General features: G+C 52.2%; 1 protein-coding gene across 10 annotated transcripts in view; it reads right to left on the reverse strand.

Moving 5' to 3' along the window:
• SLC37A1 (solute carrier family 37 member 1) overlaps nucleotides 1-5,802 on the reverse strand; it is a 67,765-nt gene extending 61,963 nt beyond the window's left edge. For 9 of the 10 annotated variants that reach the window (XR_003792340.1, XR_003792342.1, XR_003792341.1 and 6 more), the window contains exon 1: nucleotides 4,932-5,211. The gene's annotated coding sequence lies outside the window, so the exon portion shown is untranslated. Of the gene's footprint in view, nucleotides 1-4,931; nucleotides 5,212-5,711 lie in introns of those variants that run through there. The other variant, XR_003792337.1, reaches the window with a different exon arrangement.
• Nucleotides 5,803-11,368: the final 5,566 nt, after the last annotated feature.

Here is an 11,368-nt window from a genome sequence, read left to right on the forward strand (position 1 = left end):
AGAATCAACATTGTGAAAATGACTCTACTACCCAGAATCTGTACTCTACTACAGATTCAATGCAATCCCTATCAAACTACCACTGGCATTTTTCACAGAACTAGAACAAAAAATTTCACAATTTGTATGGAAACACAAAAGACCCGGAATAGCCAAAGCAATCTTGAGAACGAAAAACGGAGCTGGAGGAATCAGGCTCCCTGACTTCAGACTATACTACAAAGCTACAGAAATCAAGACAGTATGGTACTGGCACAAAAATAGAAAGATAGATCAATGGAACAGGATAGAAAGCCCAGAGATAAACCCACGCACATATGGTCACCTTATCTTTGATAAAGGAGGGAAGAATATACAGTGGAGAAAAGACAGCCTCTTCAATAAGTGGTGCTGGGAAAACTGGACAGGTACATGTAAAAGTATGAAATTAGAACACTCCCTAACATCATACACAAAAATAAACTCAAAATGGATTAAAAACCTAAATGTAAGGCCAGACACTATCAAACCCTTAGAGGAAAACATAGGCAGAATGCTCTATGACATAAATCACAGCAAGATCCTTTTTGACCCACCTCCTAGAGGAATGGAAATAAAACCAAAAATAAACAAATGGGACCTAATGAAACTTCAAAGCTTTTGCACAGCAAAGGAAACCATAAACAAGACCAAAAGACAACCCTCAGAATGGGAGAAAATATTTGCAAATGAAGCAACTGACAAAGGATTAATCTCTAAAATTTATAAGCAGCTCAATAACAAAAAAACAAACAACCCAATCCAAAAATGGGCAGAAGACCTAAATAGACATTTCTCCAAAGAAGATATACAGATTGCCAACAAACACATGAAAGAATGCTCAACATCATTGATCATTAGAGAAATGCAAATCAAAACTACAATGAGATATCATCTCACACCGGTCAGAATGGTCATCATCAAAAAATCTAGAAACAATAAATGCTGGAGAGGGTGTGGAGAAAAGGGAACATTCTTGCACTGCTGGTGGGAATGTGAATTGGTACAGCCACTATGGAGAACAGTATGGAGGTTCCTTAAAAATACTAAAAATAGAACTACCATACGACCCAGCAATCCCACTACTGGGCATATACCCTGAGAAAACCATAATTCAAAAAAGAGTCATGTACCAAAATGTTCATTGCAGCTCTATTTACAATAGCCAGGACATGGAAGCAGCCTAAGTGTCCATCGACAGACGATTGGATAAAGATGTGGCACATATATACAATGGAATATTACTCAGCCATAAAAAGAAACGAAATTGAGTTATTTGTAGTGAGGTGGATGGACCTAGAGTCTGTCATACAGAGTGAAGTAAGTCAGAAAGAGAAAAACAAATACTGTATGCTAACACATATACATGGAATCTAAGAAAAAAAAAAAAAAGGTCATGAAGTACCTAGGGGTAAGACGGGAATAAAGACACAGACCTACTAGAGCATGGACTTGAGGATATGGGGAGGGGGAAGGGTAAGCTGTGACAAAGCGAGAGAGTGGCATGGACATATATACACTACCAAACATAAAATCGATAGCTAGTGGGAAGCAGCCGCATAGCACAGGGAGATCAGATCGGTGTTTTGTGACCGCCTGGAGGGGTGGGATAGGGAGGGTGGGAGGGAGGGAGACGCAAGAGGGAAGAGATATGGGAACATATGTATATGTATAACTGATTCACTTTGTTATAAAGCAGAAACTAACACACCATTGTAACGCAATTATACCCCAATAAAGATGTTAAAAAAAAAACAAATAATAAACAGATGGACAGTGGAAAGAAAAAAAAAAGAAAGAACCACTGAACTCCTCTTTATCTGGAAGCCCTCCTGAGGTCACCCTGCTCACTCTCAATCCCAGTGCTCTACAGAGCTAACATTCATACTCACAGGAGACCCATATGTGCCCAGTGGTCGCACCAGGTGCTCAATCACCAGGGTGCCAGGGAACTGGCCGTGCTCCATTCCCCCAAGCTGTGTCCCGGGCTACGTCTGAGCCACAGTAACAGAGAGGAACATAGGCCTGGACAAGGTGGCAGGTCATGAAGCCCATCATTTGACTGGGGCTCTGCAATGGAGTCTAAATGCACGTAATGCCGTGGGAATGAACTTCAGCTCGTCTGTGCCACCTCATTTCTCACACCTGTGGTCACCTCAGAGGCCTTGGAAAACGGCCCCATTCTGCGGTCAGGGCTGAAGGCAGAGCCAGACGGGAAGGAAGGCGCAGGGAGGCCTGGTCTCCTGTCCCAAAGCCAACCTCACGACTCGTGCCATTCTTCAGTTTTTCTCCAATGTTCGGTGACAAGGAAGCTTTGGGGCCCATGCATTAAGTCACACAGTGCATGCAGAAGCATGCACTGTTCTACCTTAATGCTTATCGAGAAGTCACAGGTTATATAACGCTGTTCAAGAAAGCTACTTTTGACTAAACATTTATCTCGAGTTAAAGCTGAAATGTATTCAGTGTCTTTAAACAACTTCCTTGAGAGAACAGATAAGTAATAGCAAATAGTTCCGATTTAGAAGACCTAAACTATTCCTCAGTGCCTGTCTTCCCAATTAAAAGAGTTTCCCCACGTTCATTCCTGCTCTCCCTCCAGAGTGAGTTTTCAAAATGCACCTTGCCAAGCTCTCACACCCTCCCCACTCGCCCCATCTCCTCTCAGTGAGGCACTGAGGCCCCTCTGCTCCAGCCAGGGGAACTACAGCTTTGCTCTGGACAGCCAGCCTGGCCACTCGGCCTGCACCCACACCCCACCGGGGCCCTAACTATGTCACAGCCGCAGCTCTTCATCCCACCAGAGTGCCACCTGCCCCGACAGCTGACCCTGGGCTGGGTAATCCCAGGCACGCCACCAACTGTCTGCTCCCTCGCCTTCCCCAGCTAAGAAACAGGGATGATGGCAGCTACTTCGGGTTGTTATAGAGATGAAATGAGTGATCCATGGACAGCTCTCAGCACAGAGCCCGGTGTGGAGGAGATGCTCAGTAAACAGCAGCTGGTATCGCTCTCAGTAGAAATCACGGAGGAAGGCCCAGCGCTGCAGGCAGCCACCTGGTCCCCATCCCCTGGTTCAGAACCCAGCACAGAGCGAGCGGTCAGGAGATGCGCTGAACCAAGCTCCACAGATGCTTCGCAATGTTTTTGCTCAAATCTCTAGATTTAAAAAAACCGTTTTACTAAAATTCTCCTCAGAATGAGTGGACTCCTGTTTGGGCCTAAATATACTTTGAGAAACAATCTTTGAGTGATTCCTTTAGAGTAAAGGATTTGGTCTAAGTTTTACAGCACCTGGAAATGGATGGTCAGAGTCAACTTTCCTCCTCTGTCCAGATGCTGCTTCTCTAGGTACCTACAGCTCATCTGGAAATATTCTATGGCCATCTATTACATCGACTAATCAATGAACCTCAATTCAATTCTGGTAAAACCTGTAATGTTAAAAAAAAAAAGAAATCCAGAAGACATTGGAAAAGTCAGCAGGAAAAAAAAAATCTTGATTTCCTTTTAAAACCATGGTTCTTACCTCTGTAAAATGGGTGAACTCAAGCGCTATAAGTTTTCACCGTAAGTGCAATTAAGATGTGTAAACATAGAGATTTTACACGTAGGACATTAAGAGCTCTATTTAATGAGGCCCCTTCCTCCAAAGCCTGGACGGTGCCCACTGAAAATCATTCCAGCGACAGCCGGTCAAGACCGCCAAGGTCATCAGTGACAAATTCCGTGCTCTCCTGTGAGCCCCACTGCCGTGTCGAGGAAGAGGCCCGGAGGCTGATCTGGGTTGGATGGACGCTGTGGGGCAAATTCAGGTTGGTCCAGTTTCCCTCAGTGCCCTCCTCCCTCCAACCTGCTTCCTCTGGGCAGGTCTCCTCCAAAGAGAGGGCGGCAGAACTGGAGCAGATCACTTGGTTTAAGCCCCGTTTTTGGCACATAATCCAAGCACATAAAAAAGAAAACGTACTTAAAAAAAAACGGCTCTTAATAGGCACCCTTGGAAGTCACCACTCCAGTAGGGAAAAGTGTCAGAATACCCAGTTTCATTCTACTCTTAAAGACAGCAACTTCAGAAACACCCCATTAGAGCATCTCTCTTACAATCTAAAATACACATTTTTATACCCATGTTCCGGAAGTGCCCAACCTAGTCTATAAACTATGTAACTATAAAATGGGATGACCTGAGGGCAATACACATTCTGGAGCCCAACCCTCAGAAACACTACCTGGGGAACAGTTCCGTACTCGCTGGAGACGAAAATGAGTCTCAAAAGGTCTTCCCACAACTGAAGCGCTGTGGTCAGTAATCAAAGCAGCCCCAGGCGCATCTTAAAGAATCTACTTAAAGGCAAGGTTTTTCAAAGTAGATCTTATTTTAAGGCAAATGCAGGGGGCGGGGGGAATGCACGTTCCCCAAACAAGTTTTTAGACATTTTTCTTTTAGGAGAGAGAGAGAGAGAGAGAGAAAGAGAAAGAGAAACACAACTTCCTTTTCAGAGAAAACACTTTGTATGGTCTGTGCTTTAAAGGCTGTAAGCAATATTAAAAATTAATGACAATAGCCAGTATTTCTTTCCTGGGCCTAAACACAAAAAGGAATCCTCTACCTGTACCACTTTCTCCCACCAACAAACAGAACCTCAAGGTGGCGGGTACAACACAGAACCTGCAAATACCGTTCCAAAACCACATGGTGAGACACTGAAGATCTAGAGCCTTGGGTTCTCAAGGTTGACCTTAAAGGACATTAAAGAAGGAGCCATGGGGGGAGGGGGAGATCTAATCTAGTTACCAACTCGAACATCCTCACACAATTCAGATTCAAGGGCAGGTGGGCACTTTCCAGACAGAAAGCTCAGGGAGAATAAAGGGAAGGCGGGCTTTGGAATTCCACCCGGAGAAATTCAAACCTGGCGGTGTGCAGAGGGGCCTCCCAGGATCCTGGTCGCAGTCCTAGGTCGCCAGGTCCCCAGGATCAGCAGCGTGGCTGCAGAGGCTGGGAGGGCCGGCGGCTGGGGGGTGTTGGAAAAAAGAGCCTGACGGTTGGGGCCCCGAAGCCGGGTGACTTTCCGGGGCTTTGAGTCCAGTAAAATCCCTCCAGGAGGCTCACCGGCTCCGGGAACCAGCTGCTCAGACGAACAAGCCGAAGGCCCAGGGAGCCGGCGCTCCGAGCCTCCCGCCGGCTTTGGAGTCGGCTCCTCCCCGGCGGCCCGTCTCGGAGGAGGACTGGCGGGCACACCCACGTCCCGCCGCGCCGCCCACCCCGCGCGGGGCTCCCCTCTCGAGCCCCGGGCTGGGCTGTCACCGCGGCTGCCCGGCCGGGGAAAAGGCCCGGAGGACGGCTGGGCTCGCCCCCGCCCGGGGCTCCGGTGGGCGGCTGCCGGCCCGGCACCGGCTCCTCCGGGGTCCGCTCGCCGGGTCCGGGGGCGCCCGGCCGCTCCTCCAGCCCCGCCCCCGCCCGCTGCAAGGGCCGCCCCGGGCCCGGGGCCCACCGGACGCCTCCGCCCCGGACGAGCACAAAGACGCGCGTCCGGCGCAGGGACCCCCGGCCTCCCCGCCCGTCGCCCGCGCTGGCAGGTGTCGCTCGGCCGCGGCGCCCGAGTCCCGCGGCCCGGCCGGCGCGGGCGGTGGGGAGGGGGTCCCCGCGCCGCCCGCTCCCCACCGGCCCCCTCCCGGTCCCCGCGTCTCACCTGCGCCCCCAGGCCCGCGCCCCGCTGCCCGGCCCGGGCGCCGCCGGCGCTTCCAGCTCGCGACTTCCTGGGGCGGCGCGCGGAGGCCCCGGCGGCCCTTTCACTTTCCTGAGGCAGCGGGGCGCCCGGCCGGGCGGTGGCTGCGGCGGCGGCGGCGGCGGCGGCGGCTCGGCCCCTCCCCCTCCGACTCATCCCCTCGCCGGTCCTCCCGCGGCCCCGGAGCGCACCCAGAGGCCCAGCCAGCCCGGAGGAGGCCGGGCGGGGACGCCGCCACGAGGAGACCCCGGGCCACCGCCGCTCAGGACTCCTCCCCGCGGTCCCCGCTCCTTGCACCTGCCTGCGGGCGCCCGGGCTTGAGTTCGAAACTGACCAAAGAAGAGCTCCCCAAGGACCCTTTGTCCTCAAGGTAAGTCCTCCCCGACAGCAGCGGAGCCGGGCTTCCCGAGAAAGGACCGGCACTAAAGGGGGCCAGCCTTGGTCTCCTGGACATTATTCTTATTACCTCCTCTCAGGGGTCAGACTCATGAGACTAGCCTCGTATTAAGTGAAAATGGGGCCCACGATCGGCTGTGGTGAACCATCTTTGATCACACCTGTGTGTGTGTGTGTGTGTGTGTGACACGCCCCTCACGTGGCTGTGCTGGAGAACCTCGCTGGGTCTCAGTCACCTGAACCAGACGGACCCTCCCCCGGTGCCATAACAGGCTTCCCACCTCACCCAGGAACAGTGTTCTGCGAATCCCACACTCACTTCCTGCCAGAAAGTGACGGGGCACCGCCCCCCACAAGCCTGATTATTTTCCTGGGGTACCTGCAAAGCACCCGCGGTAGACACATGGCATCTAAATCCAGCCCAGGTGCCCAGCTCCCAGGAAATCACCTCCCTGGAAGGGCCCAGTGAGGCAGAAAGCATGTTTTGCAGAAGAAATTGCAGGAAGAAGTCTCCCCCTTGTTAAAACAATGCTTAAAGTTAAAACCAATCCAAGCAGGAATAAAGACGCTGACGTAGAGAATGGACTTGACACAGGGACAGGCAAGGGTAAGCTGGGACGAAGTGAGAGAGTGGCATGGATACACACACTACCAAATGTAAAATAGATGGCTAGTGGGAAGCAGCCGCATCGCACAGGGAGATCAGCCCGGTGCTTTGTGACCACCTAGAGGGGTGGGAGAGGGAGGGTGGGAGAGGGAGGGTGGGAGAGGGAGGGTGGGAGGGAGACTCAAGAGGGAGGGGATATGGGGACATATATATACATATAGCTGATTCACTTTGTTATAAAGCAGAAACTAACACCATTGTAAAGCAATTATACTCCAATAAAGATGTTAATAAATAAATAAATAAAACCAATCCAAGGCCTGGCAGTAACTGCCCAAAGAGGTCAGAAGGAGAGTGCACACAGCCTCCTGGCAGGTACCCACCTCCCCTGCCAGGCCTGTGCTTGGGGACACCCTGCTATCCTTTCCCGTTGGCTAAGTTGGGTGTCAAATGCATCGCTTCTGTAGGCCTTTGAGAAGCGTTCTCAGTGCAGGAAGGAGACTGGCCAGCCTCACTGTAGCCCTGGGGTTCAGCCGCAGGATGGCTGCTGGCCCCTCATCCTGCAAGGGAGGTGGCCCGCGCCTCCTGATTTCTCCCTCCCCCTGGCGAGGTCTCTTTCCGCAGACCTCCTCTCTCACAGTCCTCCTCCCTCCCTTCCCTAACTCTCCATTCATGGTGATGCAAGCCTGCCCAGCCTGGCACACCTCTCTCTCCAGATCACCCTGCTCTGCACCCACCCCAGGCTCTGCTCCGGGCTCCTCCTCTCTCCCTGAGCATCAGCCTCCCTGCCTGCAAGCTCTCCCCACCCAAATCCACTCCTCCAGCCCTTCAAATTGCCCTCCTAAAGCAGATGGGACCCTGGCGTTCCTGATGAGAACCCTTCGAGATCCCCCTCCGGATCAGGAAAGAGCCTCAGTCCTTAGTAGCTGGAAAACAAGACCCTAACCCACTCTCGACTTCACGACCAAAGCTCAGGACCACTCTTCTAGTTTCCAGGACTTTCTCACACGTTGAGTGGCTATTTCTGCCTTAGCCCTCCAGACCCCGGCTCTTCCTAGTGAGCTCAGACTTCGAGACCCAGGTCAGGTGTTTGTCTGTTCTCTCAGGCCATCTTCACTGCTTTCCCAGGGCACTGTAGTTACCTCTTGCTCCTGACTTAGCACACCAAACTGGTACTGGTTATTTCTAAATCTATCTCCTGGCCCCTAGCCTGGGACTGGAGGGGTTCTCGGGGCCTTGCCCTACTCAGAAGGTCTCATCCACGTTTGCCAACTGCATGAACAGGTGCGGAAGGACTCAGCACAGGGATGCTCCACGTTTCCACACCATTTCTCACCTAGAAAATGACGATGTTTGTATGGCACACTGGGGAAAACCAGACAGACCTCAGGTGGTCTATATAATACTTGCCGAAGATATTCATCTATGAATTTTACAAAGATTAAAATATTAATCTTTTAGAAAATATTAGTTTCTATATTAATCTTTCGTATGATGGTAAGAAACACCTAAAAATGGATTAGGGAAGTTAGTAAATTTGTATGAAATCTCCAAATAAAACGGTTCACATTTTGAAACGAAAACGTGTGATTGCTTTGATGATCATATCAGGTGTTACGCTTGAAATGACTGCACACACGCTCAGGACGGGGCACAGCTGGGATGTCACCCTGGAGACTCTTTCTTGGCGCAGGTAGATGATAACTTTAAAGTCTTTTTTACAATCACACAAATTTCACAAAAGTTGAAATTATTTTTAAGAATCTGACACTCTTCCTTTTCTTTCTAGGTGTAATGTTGACATTTCTTGTGCGAATCAATAAATGAATTTCTAACCCAGTTGAACTTTTCATATCCAGCTTTTCGAACTCATGACACAGCGTGGGGACCGGTGGAGGTGTGCCCTCAGGCTGCCGCTGCCACAGCCCATGGCCAGGCTTCCAGAGAGATGAGTCCAATGTGCCCAGACCTGGGGCTGCCCGCTCAACACACCTGCCTGGCCGGGCCTCTGCTTTAACTCGAGACTTCCACGCTTGCTTTGAATTTATTTTGATTTTTATTTCAGAACAAGAGGAACAGACCAAATGAGAGGCACATTCACTCTTATCCGACAGGTGTGTCTTGGGTGCCTACCGGGGCCAGAGCGTGCCAGGCACTGAGGCCTCAGTCAACTGGGGCCTTGCCTTTGCAGAATCCACAGAGCAAGAGGCTTGCGGCAAGAGCAGAAGGGACTTGAGTTCATGTCCTGGGGCGGCCATAACAAAGACCTGGGGGCCTGAAGACAATGGATGTTTATGGTCTCACAGGTCTGGAGGCCACAGGTCTAGATCAAGATGCTGGCGGGCCGTGCTCCTTCTGAAGCCTCCAGGGGAGAATGGGTTTCGTGCCCTTCTCTCAGCTTGTGGCGTCGCTGGCAATCCTGGGTGTTTCTTAGCTTGTAGGTGCATCGCTCTAATAGGCCTCCGTCGTCACCTGGCCTGTGTTCACATCATCTCTCCGTGTGTCTGTGTCTCTGTGTCCCCCCCTCTTGTAAGGACACCAGCCATGTTGGATTTAGGCTGTACCCTACTCCGGGAGGACTTCAACGGAACTGACTGTGTCCGCAATGATCCTATTCCCAAGTAAGGTCATGTTCAGAGCTTCAGGGAGGGACATGAGTTTGTGGGGCGGGGCAGGGCGGGAACGGAGGGGGACATTATTTAACCCACTACGAGGCTAAATAAGTCTGAGCAGGTGGTGGAGAAGGCACTCCCAGGCCAGAGGCAGCAGGAAGTTGGCACCCGAGGCCTGAAGAGGCCAGGGGAGTGAGCCATTACTGGAACCCAGGGCGCTGAGGCTGTAGAGGGACCCCCTGGGCCAGGGTGGCACTTTGGTAGAGAAGCAGCAGCGGGGAAGAAGCAGGGAGTCCGCAGCCCCACTTCCCCTCCTGCCCTCCAACTGCCCTGATCTAGGAGGGGGGCGGAGGCCGGGGGAGCCCCCCTGACGCAGTGCAGCCCAGGACAGATGTGGTCCTTCCCTGCCAAGAGCTCCCAGCTAGCGGAGAGGTCAGACGACAGGTCACCAGCGATCATCACAGCACTGTGTCACACAGTGCAGTAGGGGACACGGGGTGCAAAAGAGGGTCACCTGACCCAGACTTGATGGTCACAGGAGGTGACATCTCAGCAGCATACAAGGAGTTGGCCAAGCGCTCGGGGAAGAGAAGGGACATGGTCTGTGCAGAGGGGGTACAGCGTGGACACAAGCCCGCAGGCTGGTATGGGGAGCGAGGACGGAGCAGGGAAAGGGAGGGGGGAGGCTGAGGACCCTGGCAGCAATCCGGCCCGAGGATGGTTGTCTGGGAGCACAGACTTAAGGAAGGCTCAAGAGGTGAGAGAAAGAAGACAGAGCTGGGATGACACCCAGTTGTCTGGCTTGGGCAGCGAGCTGGATGGCGGGATCTTCGTGGAGCGAGGCGACAGACGAAGGACAGACAGACTTGAGGGGCAGGGTGCGGGCAAGGAATTAATTTATACTTGTTGAGCGTTTGGTTCCCGTGGGGTGTCTCAGTGGGGCTGTTAACTGGGGTTGGATGTGTGAGTCTGGAGTCTCTGGAAGAATCCTAGGTGGGTGAGAGAGGCCTGGTACAGACAGCAGGGGAGGAGAAAGCTTGCCTGGGGCCGGAGACTAGGGCTGAGCCCCCAGGGGTGCCAGTATCTAAGGGCCAGGCAGGGAGGAGGGCCTGGAAGCTGTGGATGGAGCAGAGGGAATAGCCAGAGTGTGATGTCCAGGAAGCCCCAGCAAGGCAGTGTTTGCTGATGGGGAGGGAGCGGGTGTGGAGCTGGAGGCTGCAAGGAAGTCATTGTCTACTGGCCTTACCCTGGAGGTCATGAAGCTTCCTGGGTGGGGGGTGGCAGAGGCCTGGGGGGGGGTGAGGAAGGAGAGCAGAAAACCATTTCAGGAAGGTTGGCTGCGCTGGGGAGAAGTGAAGGGCCCAAAGCTGGAGAAGGACTCGGGGAGGCAGGACATTTCTTAAACGCAAGGACATTTTCTTTCTTTCTTTCTTCCTTCCTTCCTTCCTTCCTTCCTTCCTTCCTTCCTTCCTTCCTTCCTTCCTTCCTTCCTTCCTTCCTTCCTTCCTTTTCTTTCTTTTTTTTAATATTTCTTTCTTTATTTAGGCTGTGCCGGGTCTTAGTTGCGGCGTGCATGGGGGATCTAGTTCTCCCTCCAGGGATCGAACCCGGGCCCCCTGCGTTGGGAGTGCGGAGTCTTACCCACTGGACCACCAGGGAAGTGCATGGGCATTTTCAAGCGTAGACAGAAGTCGAGAGAACATTAGAACGAAGCTCCAGGTACCCACTGCCTGGCTTCATCAATGCACCACCGATTTTGTTTCCTCTGTCCTGACCCACTTCCTGCCCCAGGATATTTTGCAGAAAATCCCAGACGTTATATTTCACCTGTAAAGTTTCAGTGTGTATCTCTAAAAGATACAGTTTTCAACATAATCACTCTACCATCATGAGGGCTCCCCAAGCAAGAATGATTCCATAATAGCATCAAATCCCCAGCCCGTGTTGTCACTCCCCTGAGTGCCCTATAAATGGTCTCACTCTGCCAGTTTATGTTCGGATGGGGA

The sequence above is a fragment of the Monodon monoceros genome, unplaced genomic scaffold (genome assembly GCF_005190385.1).
Source record: "Monodon monoceros isolate NGI ecotype Baffin Bay Population unplaced genomic scaffold, NGI_Narwhal_1 Super_Scaffold_11, whole genome shotgun sequence".
NCBI classification, from domain to species: Eukaryota; Metazoa; Chordata; class Mammalia; order Artiodactyla; family Monodontidae; genus Monodon; species Monodon monoceros.